The following is a 23,979-nucleotide window of genomic DNA, read 5'->3' as shown; positions in this document are numbered from 1 at the left end:
TCTTCTTAACTCAAAATCATCAACTTCTATATTTTTCAAAGTAGAAGTAGAAGAACTAGGTAGTGACAAAATATTTTGTTCAATCCTTTGACCCCCACTATTTTTAGAACCAAAAGGAAATTTATTCTCATGAAAAATAGCATCACCCGATTCTATCACAATATTATCTTCAAGATTAAAAAATCTATAGGCTGTACTATTTGAAGCATAACCAAGAAAAGCACAAGTAGTAACTTTCTTACCCAACTTTGTAATCTTGGGATCCATTGGCCTCACAAAGGCTAGACAACCCCAAACTCTTAGATATCCCAAACTTGGCTTGTAACCTTTCTACAATTCAAAAGGTGTCAATTTAGACTTTTTATGAGGCACACGATTCAACACATAACATGCAGTTAAAATAGCTTCACCCCAAAAATTTAAAGGTGCATGTGACTCAATAAGCATGGCATTAGTCAATTCAACCAAAGTTCTATTTTTCCTTTCCGCTACTCCATTAGATGAAGGAGAGTAAGGAGGAGTAGATTCATGAATTATTCCCAATGATCTAACAAAAGAATTAAACTCATTTGACTCATATTCACGGCCTCTATCACTTCTAATTCTTTTTATTTTTCTTCCAAACTGATTTTCAACCTCATGGAGATAAGTTTTGAAATTTTCAAAAGCATCACTTTTATTTTTCATCAAGTAAACATATGTAAACCTAGAAAAATCATCAATGAAAGTGATAAAATATCTATTACCTCCACGAGTTAAAACTCCACCAAGTTCACAAATATCAGTATGAACTAATTCTAACAAATCAGTTTTTCTTTCAACTTGAAAATGGGGCCTTTTAGTGATTTTGGCTTTACTACAGGCCTCACACTTTTCAAAATTCTTTTTAATCATTGGAATTAATCTTAAACTACTCGTGATTCCAACATAACGATCATTAATATGACACAAACGAGCATGCCAAAAATTGGTAGAAGAAAGCATGTAAACAGAAGTAGAAGTTTTATTCATTTCAACATTCAATTTGAACATCCCATCACATGCATACCCCTTTCCCACAAAAATACCCTTCTTCAATATTATATACTAATCAGATTCAATAATCTGTTTAAAGCCTGCTTTATTAAGAAGAAAACTAGACATAAAATTTTTCCTCATAGAAGGAGTATAAAGTACATCTTTCAAAGTTAATACCCTTCCAGAAGTAAAACACAATTCGACATCTCCCTTTCCAAGCACTTGAGTAGTGTGAGCATCACCAACCATGATAGTTTTGGGCTCCTCAAAATGAGTATATTTCTTAAACCAGTCTTTGTCATAACAGACATGACGGTTTGCACCAGAATTAGCCCACCATCCATCAACATTCTCAACCATGTTTATGTCGGTAATCACCGCCACAAAAGGTTCTTCGATAACGTTTGCCTGAGGGTTAGGACCACATTTCCGGAATCTGCAAAATCGAGCAATATGCCCACTCTTGCCACAAACAAAGCATGGTCCCTTGTCTTGAACTTGTTGATTTTGTGCTTGGTTATTTTCACCATTATTTTTCTTGGGAGGTCTACCATTATTTTTCTTGAATTTTTTCTTCTTAGGCTTCAAAGAAGTATTTTTGTGAGATTCAGGAGTAGCATTATTTGAAGTAATTAAATTTACCTTCGTTGTGATGTTGTTCTCTTCTGTTTGTAAAAGTGCATCTTGGCCCCTTGCCTCTTCTTCCATGCGGATTTTCATTATCAAGGTTTCAAGAGAGGTTTCCTTTTGTTTGTGGCGCATAGTTTTTTGAAATTCCTTCCAAGAAGGTGGAAGTTTATCTACTATGCCACAAACAATAAGGTTATCTCCAATTTTTACCTCCTCGGACCTTAGCTCTCCAACAATCATTATAAAGTCTTGAGCTTGGTCTACCACTGATTTGTTGTCCACCATTTGGAAACGAAAAAATCTACTAGCCGCATATTTTTTCGCTCCAGCCTCTTCGGTATCATACTTACTCTGCAACGCTTTCCAAATTTTCTTTGCACTAGAGTAAGTTCTATCATAATAATCATAAAAATTATCAGATAGACAATTAAGAATATAATACCGACACTTATAGGAATCACCATCGTACTTTTCCACTTTCTCTAGATGAGAAATAGTTTCATCATCATTCATAGAGGTGATGTCTACTTTATTAGGATTCTTCTCAGTTAACACATAAGAAACATTGAGAAGACTCAAGTAGAAAAGTACTTTACCCTTCCATCTCTTAAAATGGTTACCATTGAACCGAAATGGCTTGTTAAGGTCTCCCATCTTGACATCCGCATTTTTTTCAATTGTAGCCATTTTGAATCTCCTTAAAATTGTTAGTGAAAAATTTACAAGATAACAAAAAATACAAGATACAATTGAAATAAAATGAAGAAACAGAAATCTCTTCAGGCTGAGGCGCGGATATCTCGCTCTCTTTAAGGAGATTCAAGCCCACTGCATCAAATGTTTTCACCGGTCCAGCAGTAGTCCTCTTGACTTGTCCCCTCCAGGATACAACAACCTTCACAAAGTATAACTCAACAACTCTGGACAAGAGTTGAGTCCAAAGCTCCACAAAAAAGAACACCTCCCTTCAACTAATAAGAACTCTCTTTTTGACAAACTTTTTCCTCTCTATCTTTTTCTTATGTGTTGTATATCCCCCAAACCAAATGAAGACCACCACTATTTATACTAGAAGAAGTCTTCCTAGCAATGAATAGGAAGATAATGGTGTAGTAAATAGTGAAGATAATGGTCTTAGGAGTTACATATGTTACAAGGATAATGGAAGAGTAAAGAATGAAAATAAAGATCAGTGTAACAAATGCATCCAACGGCAAATGAACATGCTGCCCAATTCCAACGTTCACTGGAACGTTTCTGCCAGCATTTTATGACCACTAAGTCAATGGCCAATTCATGAGTAATTAGGCAATATTAAGGCACCAAAATAATGAGCAAATTTAATATAAAAATAATATTAAAATGCTCAGTAACCAACACACATCAAAACTCATTTTCAGTCATATGACTCGAAATGATGAAAGTGAACTTAACGTTACATTGCTTCAAAAAGAGTCTAACAGATGATGGTTCAAGAGAAAGGTTCTAATTGCTGAATGCGACGTAGAGAATGTTGGTTCAGTTGCAATCCCTGATATGTGACTCAATTGTGTGTTTATGTCAATTTTCAATATTGACATCATCTGTCTTCAAACATCATCTGGACAGATGATGAATTTTATTCAACTCCTTTCTTTACATTAGATAGGGCAGGGGGGCTGCACTCTATCTTTCTATGTGGGTCGATTGCGTGCATTGGAACTGACAAGGGCTCTATTCATATACAGTCTTCCTTGCTTCGTACCTCTTATCTTATTGTACGAGATAATCCAATAGAGAGAAAAGTTTCTGTTTGATTACTAAGGTATAAATAATCGAAGCAATTACATATATATGTGTATGCATTCCATAGGTTCAGTTCGATGTTTTTATTCTAGTTCAGTCCTATAATTTCGATTGATATTCGTATTGATGTACAGATATTTGACAATAAAACAGAACACGCTAAAAATATAAAGATTTTTTTTTAATTAACAAATCTCATTCTAGATTATCATAAAACAAAGTTGGATTTTTGACTTGGAAGTTAAGGTCTATAAACCAACCAACACTTTTATAATAATCAATCAATATTGTTTTGGAATTTCGACTTGTTTCTTTTCTCAAGATTATCTATACGCCAATTATTACTCTTATTTGACTAACTAAACATTTTTGAATTTTAGACTTGAGATGTTTTTGAAAAAGTCTATACACCAATTAATAATCTCTTTAAGTTCTTCTTCTTTTTTCTCTAATAATTTAAATTGATAAATAACTATTTCTTACTTGACTATTGTTATATTAAATGATCTTCACACACATTGGGATGGTTACAGATATTTCCGTCAAAGTCTATACACAGATTATCACTCTTATAGACTTTTCTTTCTCCTATAAAAAAGAAGAGGTTACCCGGTGCACAAAGCATCCTGCATTTGCAGGGTCTAAAAAAATTTAAACACGTGACCTAGACGACACACAGAGACGCTTAAGTGTTGTTCCAAAGCTCCCTTCACTTTTCTTTTTCTAAGACTTTAATTGATTTAAGGGATAATTTCAGAAACCTCCCCTCATGTTTCGCTTAATCACATTGACTTTCCTCGTGGTGTACGATATTACGTATACCTCCCTTATTTTAGATTTTTTGTAACAAATCTTTTTATCTATTTTTCATTAATTTAAATTAAATACAACTTGACAAACCCACCCTTTTTAATATTACATTTTTCATTTAAACTCTCATATTTAACAAAAAAAACAATGTTAAAATTCCACATTTTCTTGCTGGAAAGTATTTTTCTCTACAAATGTGAGTCCTACGTTTTCTTCTTCTTCCTGCCCCGTGAGGCCAATTATCCCATGGACGTGTACCTGTTCAAAATCGAACCGCAATTGATAATTCGAATCAATAAAAAGTTATTGATTTATCGGTAATGAGTTATTGGTTTAGCGATTTCCCTAATGGTTTTGATTTCTTTTATTATCGGGTTATCGGTTCCTAACCATACGCGTACCCTCTAGGATAAAAGATTGCAGTACTTTTGCTCCAAAACTAATTATACCGTGAGGGACTTTATGTGTTTCAATGTATACAAAGGAGAAATTAAGGATGGTCAATTACTTGTGCAAAGAAAAAGACCGAAGAGGAAGAGAACTTGGGACCTGTTTACGGTCTGCAGAGAAGAATTTTTTGAGCCAATGACTTTTTAAAATTTTTATTTTTTTTTATCAAATATGATATTTTGATAAAAACAATTAATTAAAGGATTTTAATAGAGTATTGGAAAGGGCAAAGTTGTCAAATTGTATTTTATTACATTAATGAAAAATAGATTAAAAAGAATTGTTACAAAATATTTAAAATAAGGGAGGTATGTGTAATATCGCAAACCTCGAGAAAGGTCAATGTGATTGAGCGAAACGTGGGGGAGGTCTCTGAAATTATCCCTTGATTTAATAACTATTTCTTACTGTTAGACATAATATTCAAGGTGAATTTTTCTGTATTACGTCTAATAGTACAAATTTGACAAATGAGACTAATAATGCATAACAATGTGGGTCTGAACTACTTGTAGAGACTTGGGATTATGACGTTTTAAGATGGATAATGTATCAAATAAAATTGTATTATTACAATTGTTTTCATAATAGTCTAAAAAATATTGTTCAATGGAATTTCATCAGAAAATGTGATACGTGACAACTCAAAAGTTGACTGCTAGTGACTAGATGAGCTACTTGGACTTGATTAGCTGTAGTAGATTTTTCCTTGCTTAATTTGCGGTTCAAAAAAGAGACAACTTTACTATGGTTCCAAGGCTCCCTTTCACTTTTCTTTCTCCTTTAAGAATATAAGTTGATTTGATAATTGTTTCCTACTGTTGAGATAATATTCAAAGGGTTTTTTTCTGCATTGTGTTGGATAGTTATATGTAGTACTATTTGATAAATAAGATTAACAATGCGTAATAATTGTGTCAAGACTACTTGCAGAGACTTGGGATTGTGATGATTTAGACTGATAAGGTTTCAAATAAAATTGTATTATTACAAGTGATGTGATTTTGTGTAGTACCTTTCATTTAAACTTTCTATGTGATGACTTGACTTAATACTCCCTCCGTCCCATTTTATGTGAGGTACTTTGACTCAACATGGAGTTTAAGAAAGAAAGAAAGACTTTTAAAACTTGTATCATTTAGATTTTATATATCACTCGTTATAAAAGTGATTCATATATACCCTTATTGTTAAACAAATAACTCATATATACCATTTTCCTTTAACGGAAGTAAAAAAAATTAATTTTAAGTTATTTAGATAAAAAAGTATTCTTGTAGGGGTATATTTGGTCCTTCAACACATATTTCTTTCTTCTTCTTTTTTTCTTTTTTGATTCAACAACTAATTTAAATTTATTATTTTGATGGTAAATATATTGTTTAAGGAACTTTCTTATAAATTTATCATAGATGCCCCAATTTTTTTATAGATACAAAATATAAATTGCAATATAGCTGAAAAATGATTTTAAATATTTTTCTTACTTTTTTTCCCATTCACACTCCTTTCTTTTTATTTCTCATATTTTTACCATGAAGAATGAAATAAGTCAATAAAATCATGTGTGAGAAGGATCATAAATAAACCTACATGATTATTAAAAAAATCAAGGGAAAAGAGACTAATATACCCCTCAACTTTGCGATTTTAGAGCAGATATACCATTTATTAAAAAATGATACATATATACCCATGTTGTCTAACAAATTGTGCATATTTATCCCTTTCTTTAACATATATATAATACGGGTTTTAAATTTCAAAAATATCACGTGGCTTTCAAAAATTATCTCACATCTTTTTCATGCCTCTTGACCCAACCCAAATGAAAAGAGCTCATTTCCTTTTCTACTCAGTCATAAAATAATTTAATCTGAATAGATGAAGAACTGAGTTTTATTTAATTGGGTCGGGTCTAAGTGCGTAAAAATTGAATGAAGTAATTTTTTAAGCCACGTGACATTTTTGAAATTTAAAAACTAGTTTAAAGTTTTTTTTGGATGCAGTCAGTTAATAAAGAGGGTAATTGTACACCACCTATTAGACGAGGAGTATATATGCACCATATGTTAGACGACAAATGTATATATGCACCACTTTTTAATGAGGGTATAACTGTTCTAAATCGCAAAGTTGAGGGGCATATTTTCCCCTTTGCCCTACAATTAAAAATCAAGAAAATAAATTAAAAAACCTGGTGCATAAACCCTAACACTTTTCTTCTAACCAATAAAAAGATAGATTTTTGAGTAGAATAGTATTCATTGGTCTATACACCAAGCAATATACTTATCCTGACCAATCAAAAGTTTTGTGAATACTCTTATTCCATCCAATCGAAAATCTTAAAGGATTTTTTACTTGAAATTTTGTTGTCAAGGTCTATACACCAATCAATGTATTCTTGTCTTAGTAATTGAAATCTTTTGATATATTAGCATGAAAAGTTTTTGTCAAGGCATATACACCAATAAATACTATTCTACTCTCGCTCTGAGAAATTAAAATTGATTAAAGAATTATTTCCTGTTAGTAAAGCTAATATTATGAATTATATGTAAAAAAAAAAAAATTTAAAAAAGAGTCATTTATTTTAACACTTTTATCTTTATATGTTTTATTTGATTTCCTTTAATCTTTGACATCTATCTAAAATTAACTTATATTAAAATTAGACATTGAAATTAAATTTGAATTCAAATTCAAAGGAAAGACATTGAAAATAAAATAAATAGAAAAACAAGAGAAACCAATGAAAGAAGGTAACGAATTGAAAAAAATATTAGGTGTGTTTGAGAAAATTTTAAATATAAGGCAAAGAAAAATAAAAAACATAGTATGTGTATTAACTTATTTTATATATCAAGCAAGGAAAATAAAAGGGCTATTTTTTTTGTAAAAAAAAATACATATATACATGTGGTGTCACATGTATATCACCACAACTAATTGATTGAGTTGCGGCTCCACATCAGCACATAGATGCTAAGAAATATAGAGGAAAAAAAGTTTAGGGTGATAATTAGACCCTGTAAATATAGAGTGTGTCCTTGAAATTTCAGTCATAATTCAAGGGATATTTGTGGTTTTTTCTAATTTAGAATGATTAAATAATTGTCTCCAATTGTTAAAGCTAATATTCTCAAGGCGTAGGACTGCACAATAGTTAGATCTAGTACTATTTGATAAATAAGATTACTAGTGTGTTATAATTTGGTCAGGACTACTTGCACCAAAGATTGATTGTGACATTTATGACATTCAATAGGTTACAAACCTGTAGTTATGCCCGGATTACATGTAACTAATCTTGCATAGAATCAAATAGTATACCAAAGTAGTTGTTATTTTTCCCCATCTCTTCTATCTTTAGTGGATAAAGTTATCTGATACTCGTGGCTAGTGACACTCGTGACCGGTGAAAGATGGCTCGAGTTCACCCTTGCACTTTTACAATTTAAGCATTCACTTGTCGTGGCGGACTATAGACTGTATCCATTTTGTTTTTCTGTGATTGTTGTCTGAATCCATTTAGTAGAATTTAGTCGTGTGAAAGATTTTTCAAATTTTATAAATGTAGAATCCCCTTAAATTCGTCATAGATTTATTTCTTTATATTTTAAATACATCACAAGACGAGTTAGTTGTACGTAGTTCCTATGCTTTGAATTTTTGACAACTTGTTAATCTGTTGTATATGTTGGATGTGATTAAGAGTGGCACGAGAAACACCACGTATAATATGCCTTTATTTTTTAAAAAAAAAATATTCCTTTTATTTTCTTTGCCTGATATATAAAATAAGTTAATGTACATAATATGTTATTTTATTTTATTTTTCTTTGCCTTGTATTTAAAATTTTCTCAAACACACCTACTATTTTTTCATTTCGTTACCTTCTTTCATTGGTTTCTCTTGTTTTTCTATTTATTTTATTTTCAATATCTTTCCTTTGAATTTGATTTTAAAATTTAATTTCAATGTCTATTATTGAATATAATTTAATTTTGGGATAATGCATAAGTACCCCCCTAGACTACGATCGAAATTGCAAAGACACACCTAAATTTAACTAGAGTCCTATTACCCCCTAAACTAATTTAAATTTAAAATGGAATAAATACACCACAAACACAGACAAGTCATAGAGAGGGTGCACACTCTCTTGAAGGCAAGTGATGAGTGCACAAATTAAACACATGTCATTTTTTGATTGATAACTTTATAATTAGTTAGTACACATATTTATTGATAATAAAACTTATATATATTTAATTATTTATTTATTTCTTTGTAAAATATTTATTTTAATTTCTTTTCGTTTTAATTTTTTTTTAATTAATTAATTATCTTTTCACTTTTAATAATTTTTAAAAAATTATGCGTATTATTTTTAAAAAAATAATTTAAAAGTGTTCTTTAATGTTAACGTTTTAATTTTTTTTTATCGTTTATTTGATTTTCTTCACTTATTTTGATATCCGTTCAAAATTAACTTATTTTAAATACAAGGCATTTTGGAATTAAAATTGAAATCAAATCAAAATGAAAGACAAAGAAAATAAAATCAATAGAAAAATAAAAGAGCAAAAATAATGAATATAGGTAAAAAAAAAAAAGTTTCGATACAAGATATATCACATGTATATCACCACAACTAATTGAATATCAACAAACAAGTAAAGATCAGAGGGATAGAAAGAATATTTTTTAAAATTAAATTCTCATAGAATTAAATTTTTGTTTATCTTTTCCGAAGGAATAAAAGAGAGCAAAAATATAAAATCTAGATAAATAAGCCTAGTGTTTAAATGTCATACCACTCCCACTTTTTTATGTAAATTCGCCCTGGTATAGTTACTTGGAAAAATCAACAAAAAGATTTGATCAATATAATGTCTCCATAGTTGTCATGTATGTTGACTTGACTGGAATATGTCTAAATCAAATTAAAAGTTGGTCCCAAAGCTGAAAACTGAGGTTCCCTAAAAAGGACAAAGACTCGGTCTACTTTGTCCTACTTTTAGGGCTCGTTTGATAGCTACTTCCTCCATTTACTTTTACTTGTCACTTTCTCCTAAAATATTATTAGAATGTGTGAGTTAAAGCCACAAGATTAATGAATATTATTAATATAAGTTATGAAAATGAAGAAGTGCAGTTATGGAGTTGATTTTAGATGAAAAAGTATTTTTTTTAAATGATTTTAAAAAAACAAATTAATAGATAAAGGGTACTTTTGTAATCCAGCTTTTAACTTAGATTCTCCAATTTATAGAGAGCACTCACCCCTCCCACTCCGAATGGTGCCCCACCAGATGGAAAACAAAAAAAAAAAAGCTAATATTCTTAAGATACATTATTCCGTATTGAGTAATAATCGGGTTAGAAGATAATATTCTCAAGGTGAAATATTCTGCATTGCGTAATAGCTGGGTTAGAAAGTTGAGATTATGATGATTCCATTGAAAAGGAATCAAACAAGATTGTATTATTACAAGTGACAAATTTTTTGTAGTATTACATTTGGATTTTGTGCAATGGCTAGTGCAGTGAATTGAGATTTTTATACAAGTGTTTATTACCTCAAATATTTTACTTAATTCTTTATTTTTTTGAAATTGCAGGTTACATATAAAGTGTTGTTTTTTGTAATGAATGGCATAATACTAGTGATTAAAGCACCTTTTATTTTGAGAGTTCGGTGCACAAAACATCCGCACGTTTTCACACATTTTATCGATATTATACCATCACATCATTTAAAGCCAATTAATTATGGTAACCTTAATTGAGCATGATATTATTATTTAATAAAAAATGGATTTTTTTACTTGAAATATTGTTGTCAATGTCTGTACACCAAACAATACACTTATCCTAACTAATTAAAACTTTTGTGAATTTTTACCTTTGCAATGTAGAGTTGATATAATTATAGTTACAAAGGTGGCTCACATTTGGTCTAACGAAAGTGAAAATTTAATTTTAAATTTATTTTTATTTGACTTTTATTTTTATTTTAAGAAAAAATAGTTTTTGGATTTATTATTTTAATTGGCAAACTTATTTCTCACTCATTTACTTGTAAAATTTATCATAGATTCTCCAATTTATTTGTTTTTTATAGAGACAAATAATTTTAAATTTTTTTCTTACTTTTTTCTCTTTTTCCATTCACATTTTTTTCCTTTCTTATTCTCATATTCTTACACTAAAAATGAAAGGAAAAAATAAATAAATAAGAATAAGATACTCAAATAATGATAAGCAAATAGACCTAAGGGAGATATTTAAAACTCAAATTACGTATTGAATCAAAGAAGTAAAACAAAAATCATGTGTGAGAAAGATCAAATATACCCTAAATTTTGCTAGAAGGATCATATATACATTAGATAAAAAGGGTATATGAGCAAAAGAAAAATTAAAGTGTCTTGTAAGTTCTATTATTTTGTAAAAAGAGTTAGAGTCTATTTGAATGGGCTTATAGCTTTTGACTTAAAAAGTTAAAGAGTTACACTTAGAAAGGCATTGAACTTAGTTTTATAGTTATGTAGAAAGTCTAGTTATGAAGAAATTATGTCTTTTTTCCAATGGAGAAAATTTTGTAGTTCTTGTGTTTTGTTTCTTGCATCTCGATATCAAGGCTATATGATCCTCGCCTTTTGAGCTAAATAGGGTAAATACTTACTCGTACTAGTCAAAATTGTCCATTTAGGTCGGGAAGATTCTTACTTCTCTTGTGTTTTGTGTGTTCTTTTCCCTTGCTCTGTCTTATAATGTCAAATACTTCCCCTGTATACACCAATGCCAGATGATGTCAGTATGGCAAATTTCACTGTTAACTAACGAAAAACATGAATAAAATCCTAGTAATTCTCTTGTATCGGAATCAGATTTTGTGGATATCCACAGTTGTCACATTGACGCGTTCAGGGAGTAGACACCAAGTCTTTCACCATAAACATGTTATAGCTGCATTTGATGTTAAATATGAAAACTTTGAAATTATCACATTGTGTAATGCATCTCCATGGACAATGGGTGAAGGGGAAATTAGCGGTCATACATTATGTGAAATGATTAAGTGGATACTTCGACTTGTGGATTTTAGAGCAGACTCCAAAAAGAGAATGGGAGAGACATATCATCGGCGATCCCTTGATATGGAATGATATGAAACCTAGATTTATATTATCCTTCATAGCCCGTAACTAATCTAGCAGGAAAATCGGTTTCACTAATTCTGCGTCCAAAACCAAAAGTGAATGAGGCAGAAGTGCTGATGTGCTTAAACTTCAGGTATATACTTGACAAAAGTACTGCGAGTTCTCATCCAATCCGAGGCGTTTATAGTTATGTAGAAAGTCTCATTCAACTTGGTGCACTTGTTTGTGGTTCAAATGATTGTGCATCTTCAATATAAGGCACAAGTTTAACTTTAACCTCTAAAGACGTACTCATCCCATCACACTGCTTTATAAAACAGAGGAATCAATGAAATGACTCCACGATTGTCTCCGATGTAGGTAAAGTCAACAGAGACACCTCTATTGTTTTTTAAGTTTTCCTCTTTACTTCTTGTGCTATTACTCAGTTGTGTGCTTATATCAATTTCAGTTGTGGTTGATATTCATATTGATGTTGTACATATATTTGACAATAAAACAGAACACGCTAAAAATATAAAGAACTTTTTAAAATTAACAAATCTCATTCTAGATTATCAGAAAAAAAAAAGTTGGCATTTTTTACTTGGAAGTTAAGGTCTATACACCAACTAACACTTTTATCCTAACCAGTCAATATTGTGTGTCATCTATGTAGCCATCCACTTTTTTTTTTTTTTTTGGCAATAGAAAAGGGAAAATTGTGTGGTATGTGTTGTGGAGGGTTGTTAAGCTAGCAAAACAAAGATATTTTACATGTGGTGGGACTTAGCTTGACATATCTTATATAGAATGACATCACTTTCACGTGAAATTATGTGCAAAAAACTCTTAATTACATGGTAATATTATCTGTTTTGAGTTGAGCTTGATATTTTAATTGGAACAAAATATCATTCTTTTGTTAAAAAGTTGAATTTGCCAATAAACACGGGGTAGAATGGTTCCATGTGTATCATGAAGAAGTGGGGAAAGTGATTTTTCATAGTGCAGAGAAAGCAAAGTAGGAATTTTCTTCTTCTTGTATTGTATTGTAGTAGAAAGGGAATATTTTGTGTATGGAGGGTTGTTAAACTAAGACTTTCCTGTGATATCCTTGTCATGTGAAATGCTTACATATTGTGTGACTAAAATTGACTGAAAGTTAGTAGGTGTGTGTTTCTTGGAATTGATTACTCCAAAGAAGAAGTAGTAGATTTTCCTTTACTTAATTTGTGGTTCATTCATCTGCCACATCTATCGGTGGATGATAACATTAATTAATTCATAGGTATGTATGACGAAAGATCACACCTTTGAATATGTATTTATGATCCACAACAATAAATTTGACTGAAAAACCAATTTTAAGATTATTTTTTAAAAATAATTCAGTTTGTTAATGAAAAGGGTAAATGTATGCCATTTATTAGACAAGAGGGTATATGTGCACCATTTGTTAGCCGATGGAGGTATATATGCATCACTTTTAACGAGGAGTATATTTGCTCGAAATCGCAAAGTTGAGGTGGTATATTTACCCCTTTGCCCTAAAATTAAAAATTAAAAAAGTTAATTAAAAAATTATTTTTACCACTTCCATTAGATGAAAATGTATATGTGAGCCACTTTTATAGTGACAGGTATAAATGTGAGCCACTTTTGGTACAATAGAGGTATATACGAGCCACTTTTGTGATAGAATTTTTCTGTTGTTTTTATTTGAGCTTTTCTTTGCAATGGCTCCTGCATTGACTTGGTAATATGTAAATTTATTAGAATTGTTAAAATATAAGTTTGATCATCGTCAAGTTAATATACAATATGGTGCATAAATCAAATAACAATTTTATCCTAACTAATGAAAAATGAATTTTTGACTTGAAATGTTTTTGTCAAGGTCTATACATCAAGCAATACTCTTATCCTAACTAATCAAAAGTTTTATGAATCTTCATCTTTAGGTCAATGTTATACACTAAGTAACACTCTTATCCCAACCAATCAAAATTTTAAAGGATTTCCAACTTGAAAAATTGTTTTTATGGTGTATACACCCATCAATGTATTTTTATCCTAAATAATCAAACTCTCTTTGATTTATTGGCGTGAAATTTTTTTTTCAAGGCATATAACCAATAAATACTCTTATAGATTATTCCCGCTGAGAAGAATTTAATTGGTTATAAGTAATTATAACATGTATTTAAAGTTGATATTCTCAGTTACATATTTTTTAAAAAATAATTCCTTTTATTTTAATGCTTTAATTTTTTTTATCTTTTCTTTGATTTCCTTCCCTTTTTCTTGTATCCATGCAAAATTAGCTTATATTAAATACCATACATTTGGAATTAAATTTGAAATCAAATCCAAAGGAAAGACAGTGAAAATAAAAGATATAATAAATAAAACCAACAGGAAAAAGGAGAAAAAAATGAAAAAAAAAAACGTATTTACATATGTTTGAGAAAAATTTAAATACAAGGCAAAGAAAAATAAAAAATATTATGTGTGTCAACTTATTTTAAAAACAAGGCAAATAAAATAAGAAGAACTAAGTAGCTAATTGAATTGTGTTATGATTTCACGTCAGCACATAAAGTGCAAAGAAATATAGAGAAAAAAGTTTTTCTTTGGGGGTAATAAGACCTCCGTAAATATAGGGCATCCCTATAATTTCGGATATAGTTCAAGGGGTACTTATGCCTTCTCCCAATTTAAATTAATTATATAATTGTTCTCAATTGTTAAAGTTAATATTCTCATCACCAACGAATGTGGTACAGTGGATGAGTGTCCCCCCACACCGAATGAGGCTCTACACGGTGCGCGATACGAGTTTAAAATAGTCGGACTCCAATGTGTTTACCAGACACCGGATGACAAATCAAAAAGAAGAAGCTAGTATTCTCAAGAAGCATTATTCCACATTGCGTAATAATTGTGATTGGGATGATTCCATTGATAAGGAATCAAACAAAACTGTATTATTGCTAGTAATAAAAATTTTGTATTATTACATTTGAATTTTTGTGCAATGACTTGTGCATTGACTTGAGATTTTTCTCATTAGTTTAATTACAAAGGTTTATTACCTTAAATATTTTTTACTTAATTCTTTAATTTTTTTGGAAATTACAGGTTCCATAAAGTGTTCATTCTTTCTTAATGAATGACATAATATTCGTGATTAAAACGCCTTTCATTTTGAGAATTCGGTACACAAAACATCCCGCACATTTTCACACATTTCGTCGATATTATACCATCACATCATTTAAAGCCAATTAATTATGGTAACCTTAATTGAGTATGATATTGTTATTTGACAAGAAAATGGATTTTTTTACTTAAAATGTTGTTGTCAATGTCTGTACACCAAACAATACACTTATCCTAACTAATTAAAACTTTTGTGAATTTTTACCTTTCCAATGTAGAGATGATATAATTATCGCTACAAAGGTAGCTCACATTTGGTCTAACGGAAGTGAAAATTTTATTTTATTTGATTTTTATTTTAAGAAAAAATAGTTTTTGGATTTATTATTTTAATTGGCAAACTTATTTCTCACTCATTTACTTGTAAAATTTATCATAGATTCTCCAAATTTTATTTTTTTATAGAGACAAATAATTTTAAATTTTTTTCTTACTTTTTTCTCTTTTTCCATTCGCATTTTTTTCCTTTCTTATTCTCTTATTCTTACACTAAAAATGAAAGGGAAAAAAGAAATAAGAATAAGATACTCAAATAATGATAAGCAAATAGATCTATAAGGGATACATTTAAAACTCAAATTATGCATTGAATCAAAGAAGTAAAAAAAAAAACCATGTCTGAGAAAGATCAAATATACCTGAATTTTGCTAGAAGGATCATATATACATTAGATGAAAAGGGTATATGAGGCAAAGAAAAAGTAACCTTTGTGCATATGACCAAACGAATCAAAATGAAATTGGAAATGTTTTGGTCAAGGGTCTACGCACCAACTAATACTCTTATTTGAATTTATTTGCTTAATTTGAGCTATATATACCTTATCAAAGTTATTGAATAGAGGAAGAAAACAAAGAGTTTTTTGAACATTTTAGTGCAACAATGGGCTACGTAAACCTTGTATTTTTTATGCTATTTCCCTTCCTCTGCCATCTTTCTTTCTCCTCATCCTTACCTCATTTGTGCCCCAAACATCAAGCTCTTGCTCTTCTACAATTCAAGCACATGTTTACAATAAGTCCTGATGCTTTTGATAGTTGTTTCGCGATAGCAGACCAACTGTCATATCCAAAAACTCTTTCGTGGAACAAGAGCACAGATNATATGACCAAACGAATCAAAATGAAATTGGAAATGTTTTGGTCAAGGGTCTACGCACCAACTAATACTCTTGTTTGAATTTATTTGCTTAACCTCAATTGCAGCCGACTTCAAGGCAAGTTTCATTCCAATAGTAGCCTATTTCAACTCTCCAATCTCAAAAGGCTTGATTTGGCTGGTAATAATTTTTCTGGGTCGCTTATTTCACCTAAATTTGGTGAGCTTTCTAGTTTGACGCAACTTGATTTGTCGTATTCAAGTTTTACAGGTATAATACCAGCAGAAATCTCTCGCCTTTCTAAATTACACGTCCTTCGTATCCAGAGTTATTCAGATTGTCTTAGATTCAAACCTCACAATTTTGAACTGCTCCTTAAGAACTTGACCCAATTAAGAGAGCTCGACTTTGACGGTGTGAACATCTCTTCCACCATTCCTCTGAATTTCTCTTCTTATTTAACAGCTCTACACCTTCAAGGCACACAATTATATGGGACATTGCCCGAAGGAGTTTTCCACCTTTATAACTTGGAATCTCTTTATTTAACAGACAATCCCCAGCTCACTGTTAGGTTTCCCACAACCAAATGGAAAAGCAGTGCATCACTCATGGAGTTAAATCTCTATAGTGTTAATGCTACTGGTAGGATACCTGAATCATTTGGTCATCTAACTTCACTGCGTACATTGACAATAGTTTCTTGTAATCTCTGAGGCTCTATTCCTAAACCTCTATGGAATCTCACCAACATAGAGGAATTGTTCCTTGATGATAACCATCTTGAAGGACCAATTTCTGATTTCTTTAGATTTGGAAAGCTCAGGTGGTTATCACTTGGAAATAACAACTTTGATAGCCAACTTGAGTTCTTATCCTTTAACAGAATCTGGACACAACTTAAATTCCTAAATTTTTCATCCAATTTCCTAACAGGTCCCATTCCTTCTAATGTAAGCGGAATGCAAAACCTACAATTTCTCTTCTTGTCATCAAACCACTTGAATGGGACTATACCTTCCTGGAAACATTCAGGAGTTCAAGTCTAAAACATTGTATCAAGTTTCTCTAAAACAAAATCAGCTTCAAGGTCCTATTCCAAAGTCACTCCTAAACCAGCGTGATCTAGATTATCTTCTGCTTTCACACAATAATCTCAGTGGACAGATCGCTTCAACCATATGCAATCTGAAAACACTACGAGTGCTAGATTTGGGCAGCAATAATTTGGAGGGAACAATCCCACTATGTTTGGGTGAGATGAGTGAACTTTGGGTTTTGGATTTAAGCAGCAATAATCTTAGCGGGACAATTAATACTACTTTTAGTATAGGAAATCAACTTATAGTCATTAAATTTGACGGGAATAAGCTAGAGGGGAAAGTTCCGCAATCTTTGATCAATTGCATGGGCTTGGAAGTTCTTGATTTAGGTAAGAATGAGTTGAATGACACATTTCCTAAATGGTTGAGAGCCCTACCGAATCTGAAGATTCTAAGCCTGAGATCAAATAAGTTCTTTGGCCCTATAAAAGATTCATCGACTTACAAGTTTGCTCAAATTCGAATCATAGATCTCTCATCCAATGGATTTAGTGGAGATTTACCAGTGAGCCTTTTTGAGAATTTTGAAGCTATGAAAATAAATGATGAGAAAAGTGGAACCCGAGAGTATGTAGCAGATATGCTAGATTTTTATTACACAAATTCCTTTATAGTTACAACAAAGGGGCTGGATCTAGAACTACCTCGAGTTTTGACTACCAACATAATTATCGATCTCTCAAGGAATAGATTTGAAGGTCATATCCCAGGCATTATTGGAGATCTCATTGGACTTCGTACTTTGAACCTATCTCATAATCGCTTGGAAGGTCACATACCAGCATCACTGCACCAGTTATCTGTACTTGAAACATTGGATCTCTCATCCAACAAAATCAGCGGAGAAATTCCACAACAACTTGCATCCCTCACATCACTTGAAGTCTTAAATCTCTCTCACAATCATCTTGTTGGATGCATCCCCAAAGGAAAACAATTTGATACGTTTGAGAACAGTTCATACCAAGGAAATGATGGGTTACGTGGATTTCCACTCTCAAAGGATTGTGGTGGTGATGATGGGGTAGCACAAACGACGAATCCAGTTGAGCTAGATGAAGAAGGAGGAGGAGATTCATCAATGATCAGTTGGCAGGCGATTCTCATGGGTTACGGTTGTGGACTTGTTATTGGACTGTCCATAATATACATAATGTTGTCAACTCAATATCCAGCATGGTTTTTGAGGATGGATGTAAAATTGGAACAAGAAATTCTTACGAGAATGAGAAGGCACAAGAAAAGACATTAGTGTGTAACCTCGAGGTATCAACTTAATCTCTATCCTTCAGAAGATTACATTTTATGTATCCATAAATTTTCTACCTCTTTCATCGTTAAAGCTTTTAACTTTAATTCTTCATTTTTTAAAATTGCAGGATTCAAGTCTACTGCATCGCTGGGATGTAAAAATAGAAGCTTTTACTTTCATAGTTTGTTATTCAGTTGCAACTCAACAAAATTTGATTTCATTTATCTGTAGTATGTAGAAATAAATTCAGCATTTTCAATTGTGAGGAAAAAACAAGTTCATAAAATTCATCGATATATAATAACGACGACCACAATAGAGTTGGTGTAGCAATTGAAAAATTTGAGAAACAACCTTGGATACTAAGGTTTAAATCCTAGCAGAGATATCACATTTAGGAAGAAATCCAGAAGAACTGCTTAATTTGATGAGTCATGACTTCATATCGACAATTTTACAAACTAAACTCTACTAACAAAAACTGTGGGCTGGAACCTTGTGTATTCCAGCATCTAACATTGTTCTTTCCCACCTCTCTGCGCCAATATAAATTCTTTAGAGTTGCACATAACACCCAAAATGATTCTGTTGCGACTCAAGCAATAGTTGTGCTACTTCATTTCCCAACTCAATAGCTCCACCAAGTCTACAAGCACCCATCAGAGCCCCCCAAGACAGTAGCATCAGCTTCAAAAGGCATCTTCTTTATGAAGTCCTATGCTTCCTGCAGTAGATCAACCTCACAACCATAATGTTTCATCTTAGCTGCAAGTCCAAATTCATGTGACATTGCTTCAAACAATTAGAACCCGAAATCGACAAGGTTGGCACACAGACAAGCTGATAGAACTGCCACGAAGCAATCTCATTTGGTTGCAGCCCCTTTTACTCTCATCTTTGTTTAGAATATAATGAAATAATAGCTTAAGCTTTTAGATGAGATGGTCACACACTTCAGCAATCTTGACATACATCATTAATGCTAGGGAAGAAATCATAGCATTCCATGTGCAAACCTGCTCCATCGCATCAAATACCTGTGTTACAGCAAATGGTTAAAAATACAAGCAAGGCCTCGTACTATAAAGAGCACGCAGTTTAAAATACATGCAAGGCCTGCTAACAAGCTTTCATTAAATGATAAGCACGAGCAAAAATTAAAGACCATCGATTTGAGCGACAAAATCAAAGACCACCCCGAAATAGGGACAATCCGTGCAAAAACTTCTATCAATTTAGGACAGAAAATAAGACCTTTAAAATCATGAGAAGTGCAGATCCAAACCAATTTACAGGAATTGTTAACATAGACATCAACTGCACAAAATTCTAAACGAAGAAAATATAGTGTAATATTGTTGGCTTTGGGCAAAACATGCACAGTTTTCTTCCAAATGTCTCCAATCATATTGCAATCAGTTTCGCTACAGCACCCGCTGCTCTAGCCAAATATGAGTATCACTTCACTTTATACACATCTTCTTTTTCTTAGGAGACAAAATGCATGTGTTATTACAAGTATTGGGACTTTCATTTAAATCTTTCTTAAATTGACTTGAGGATGTTATTTGACTTACAGTGCAAGATTAAATAGTCTTTACATATTCTGTGACACATTGAATGTGAATGTGTAATTGACAACTCTAAAATTGACTGAAAATGACTAGGTGACCTTATTCCTGGAATTGATTATTTCAAAGCAAAACTTAAATGTGCTATATAGGATTTGTTATCTGACAATTTCCACCTGCATCAAACAGTCCAGAAGCTGTGTGGATTTTCTGTTTAAATACTCCTTCAATTATTATTTTGTTGTCAAGGTTTATACAGCAATTATTCATAGTGGTAGGAAGCTCAAAGGAAAGTGTAAAAATATCCCAATAGATAGGGAATGGAACAAGCTTTAAAGGATTTTCGACTGGCACGAAGAGTTTGATTCTTAACTCTAACTCTAAGGTCTTGAATACCTATAGTTAAGAAATTATGTTCATAACATTCAAGAACTTGAATTATTCTGTGCTCATGGGAACTAAATTAAGACATGGCATACACCTTCTTTTGCTTAAAAAAGTCTACTCTACTTTAAATAAAAGGACACTAATTATCAACTTGGGACAGAAAGTAAGACCTTAAAATCACAAGAAGTGCAGATCCAAACCAATTTATAAGACGAATTGTGAAAATAGACCGACATCAATTGCACAAAATTCTTAAAATGGAAATCTGAATCTGGAAAAGTAACTAACAAACATTGAACAGGTTCCCTGCAGATTCATCACTTACAGTATTCTCTGGATACAAATTAATACTTTTATTTGTTGTTAAAAGTTGAATTTTCCAACAAACACATGTTTTGGTTGGAAAAAAAAGAAGAGAAACAGTTCCTGTTTTGGTATCATCAGCTTCAAAAGGCAGTAGCATCAGTTTCAAAAGGCATCTTCTTCATGAAGCCATAATGTTCCATCTTAGCTACAACGTCCGAATTCACGTGTTATTGATTCAACCAATTGAAAACCGAAATTGACAAGCTTGGCACACGCACAAGATGATAGAACAACCACGAAGGTAACTCAATTGGTTGCAGCCCCTTTGGTTCTCCCTACCATTCAAAGCTAGGGAAGAAATCAAGTCTACAGCATTGCTGGGATGGGAATAAAAGTTTTTACTTTCATTGTTTGTGATGTTTTATAGAGTGTTATTCTTTTTTGTGTTTCATAAAGTGTTTGTGAAACATAGCAAGACTTATCTGTTGTGTAGTCTGTAAAGGGGTATCTCTTAATTCCGGTTCATATTCGTATTGATGTATAGATATTTGACAATAAACAGAACATGCTACAATTTTTTTAAAATTAACAAATCCCATATACCGGAACTCACAATCATATATCATCTTAATTACTATCAGTATTTGAGGCTCTTAACACTGAATGCTACGATCTAAATCCTTGGATGCGGATCTCCTCAGGAAATCCCTTTATTCCTAATTTTCTCCAGCTCTTTCTAATGATATCCTAACACCAATATAAAACAACTTGAATTCTTATATAGACTAAAGAATGAAAGAAAATATAAAATAAGAAAAAGAAACTCAAATAATGATAATCAAAGAAGTCAAAAAATAATTTATGTATAAAAAAGATTAAAATATACCTTGAACTTTGTTAAAAGGATCATATATACCTCTACATGATTTTTTTTAAAATTAAAAGTCAAAAATATAAATTTAAAACTATTTTTTTCACTTCCATTAGATGAAGGGTATATGTGAGCTCCTTTTGTAATAGTAGAGGTATGTGTGAGTTATTTGTATAATGGTAAGGGTATATATGAGTCACGACAGCTCTAAATGGCAAAGTTGAGGAGTATATCAAACCCTTTTCCCAATTAAAAATAGGTTTAATTGCCAAAAATGTCACATGACTTAAACAATTTACCTCATCCATTTTTTGTTACCCCTCCGAACCCGATCCAAATGAAAAAAAAAAAAAACAACCCCTCAACTATTCAGTCATAAAATAGATTTGAGTCGGGTATGAATAAAAGAGAAATTGTTTTTTAAATTGAGTCGGGTTTGGCTATATAAAGAAAATGGGTGAGGTAATTTATTAAAGCCACATGACAAATTTAGAATTTAAAACCAGTTTTAGGATTATTTTTTTCTTTTTAATTAAATATAGTATGTAGAATGGTAAATATGCATCATTTGTTAGACGGAGAGGATATAATATGTATTAGAACATCTGGTGTTAGGACGTCAGTTAGTAGTTTAGTCGTATTAGGATTGCATTACTAGTTCAGCAGTTATTATTTATTTAGATTACTTTAGTTAAGTTCTTTTAGGAGTCTTATTATTTTCCATGTAACTCTATTTAATACCTTGTTGCCTTCATTAATAAATATACTCTTCCAGCTAGGGGTGCGCATCGGTCGGTTCGGTTTTAGGTGTTATTAGTTCGGTTTATCGGTTTTCGGTTTGTAAATACTTCAAACCGATAACCAAACCAATAACATACTTCTTATCGGTTTTTGGTTAATCGGTTTATGGTACTTAACGGTTCGGTTTTCGGTTTAACCAATAAGAAAATACTCATATATATTATATACACGATAAGAAAATTTTCAAATAAACCATATGATTTTTCCAGCATTTGGCATGAAAGTAATAATCATAAAAGTAACAATCATGATTATTAGTTAGTATCATTTATAAAAGTAACAATCATGATTATTGTTTATCAATAGTTTGTTATATATTGAGCATGATTATTAGTTAGCTAGTTAGATTCGACTGCAAAGTTCAGTTAATGGATTTATGAATTTATCTTACCTTTATCTTAATTTCATTACCGTTGGTTTTAAATTACAACGGTAGTATCATTTTTAATTCAGATACCTGAACATGACGTAGAGAATGTTGGTTCAGTAACGATCTTGAGACAGGAAATAAATATTGTGGGAATAATCGGTGACTCACATTGATGGTGACGATGAAGTACTTACTAACTAAGCATAAGAAGATGATGAAAACTTTAAAAGACATAGAGGTGTCTCTGTTGACTTTGCCAGCATCGAAGACAATTGTGAGTGTTTAGCAGTTAAACAGAGTTGGCTAGTTCACGGGTCTCCGTATTATTACGCACAATGAGAATTGACGTTTTTGAGAGCCATTAAAAAAAATTACTTATTTTCATTCCCTTTTTTTAAAAGTAGAAGGAAAAGAAAAGGTTGTTCATGAAGCGAGATTCCCTCACAGTTGGAAATATTGTCATGGATACAGCTGAAATGTGCGCTATCAGCCCACATTTCAGAGTTATCGATTATCAAAAGAATCACAATGGACAAAGCAGAATGGTGTAGTTACAGAGTTGCAACCCATAGAGATATGAGATCTTTTATGTTTTACAAGTAAATGCTTTCACCTGTGGGGCTGTTCAAGTCGAAATTTTTGGTGCCCACAAAGTGATTTTATTGATACAAAAACATCGTTAGTGATTTTACTAAATTGATAGAGTAATACATCATAATTAACCATCTGCACGAGCTTGGATTGGACTCTATTTGAATAGTAGATTGTTTCTACTTTGATTTGCTTTACTTGTTTTTTTAGCAATACCTTGAAACACTCGGTTGAATGTGATTCTTGTTTGTTAGACAAAGCAAGCGTAAAGGAGAAGTTGTTCTATGAAAAACCCTTTGCGACTTGTAAATCAAGGTCTATACATCACGAAATACTTTTACCATAACCAATCAAAATTTTAGTGGACTTTCGACTTGAAATATTTGTTGTCAAGGTCGTCTGTAAACTAAGATTTACTCTTATCCTAACTAATCAAACTCATCTTGATTTTTTTATATGAAAAGTTGTGACCAAGTTCTATACACCAATTATCATTCTTATAGTCTTTTCTTTCTCCTCTAATTAAAAAAAAATAGGTTGTCCAGTGCACAAAGC

At 31.6% G+C, this 23,979-nt stretch overlaps 1 protein-coding gene and 1 pseudogene across 1 annotated transcript in view; both read left to right on the top strand.

The window, feature by feature from the left end:
* LOC125853235 (receptor-like protein Cf-9) overlaps positions 1–23,979 on the top strand; it is a 333,480-nt gene that overhangs the window by 219,263 nt on the left and 90,238 nt on the right. The gene's annotated exons all lie outside the window — the stretch shown is intronic.
* Positions 15,936–18,527, top strand: LOC125853234 (receptor-like protein Cf-9; annotated as a pseudogene).

This window comes from Solanum stenotomum, chromosome 1 (genome assembly GCF_019186545.1).
Source record: "Solanum stenotomum isolate F172 chromosome 1, ASM1918654v1, whole genome shotgun sequence".
In the NCBI taxonomy this organism is placed as follows: Eukaryota; Viridiplantae; Streptophyta; class Magnoliopsida; order Solanales; family Solanaceae; genus Solanum; species Solanum stenotomum.
This window is presented reverse-complemented; position numbering and strand designations above follow the sequence as displayed.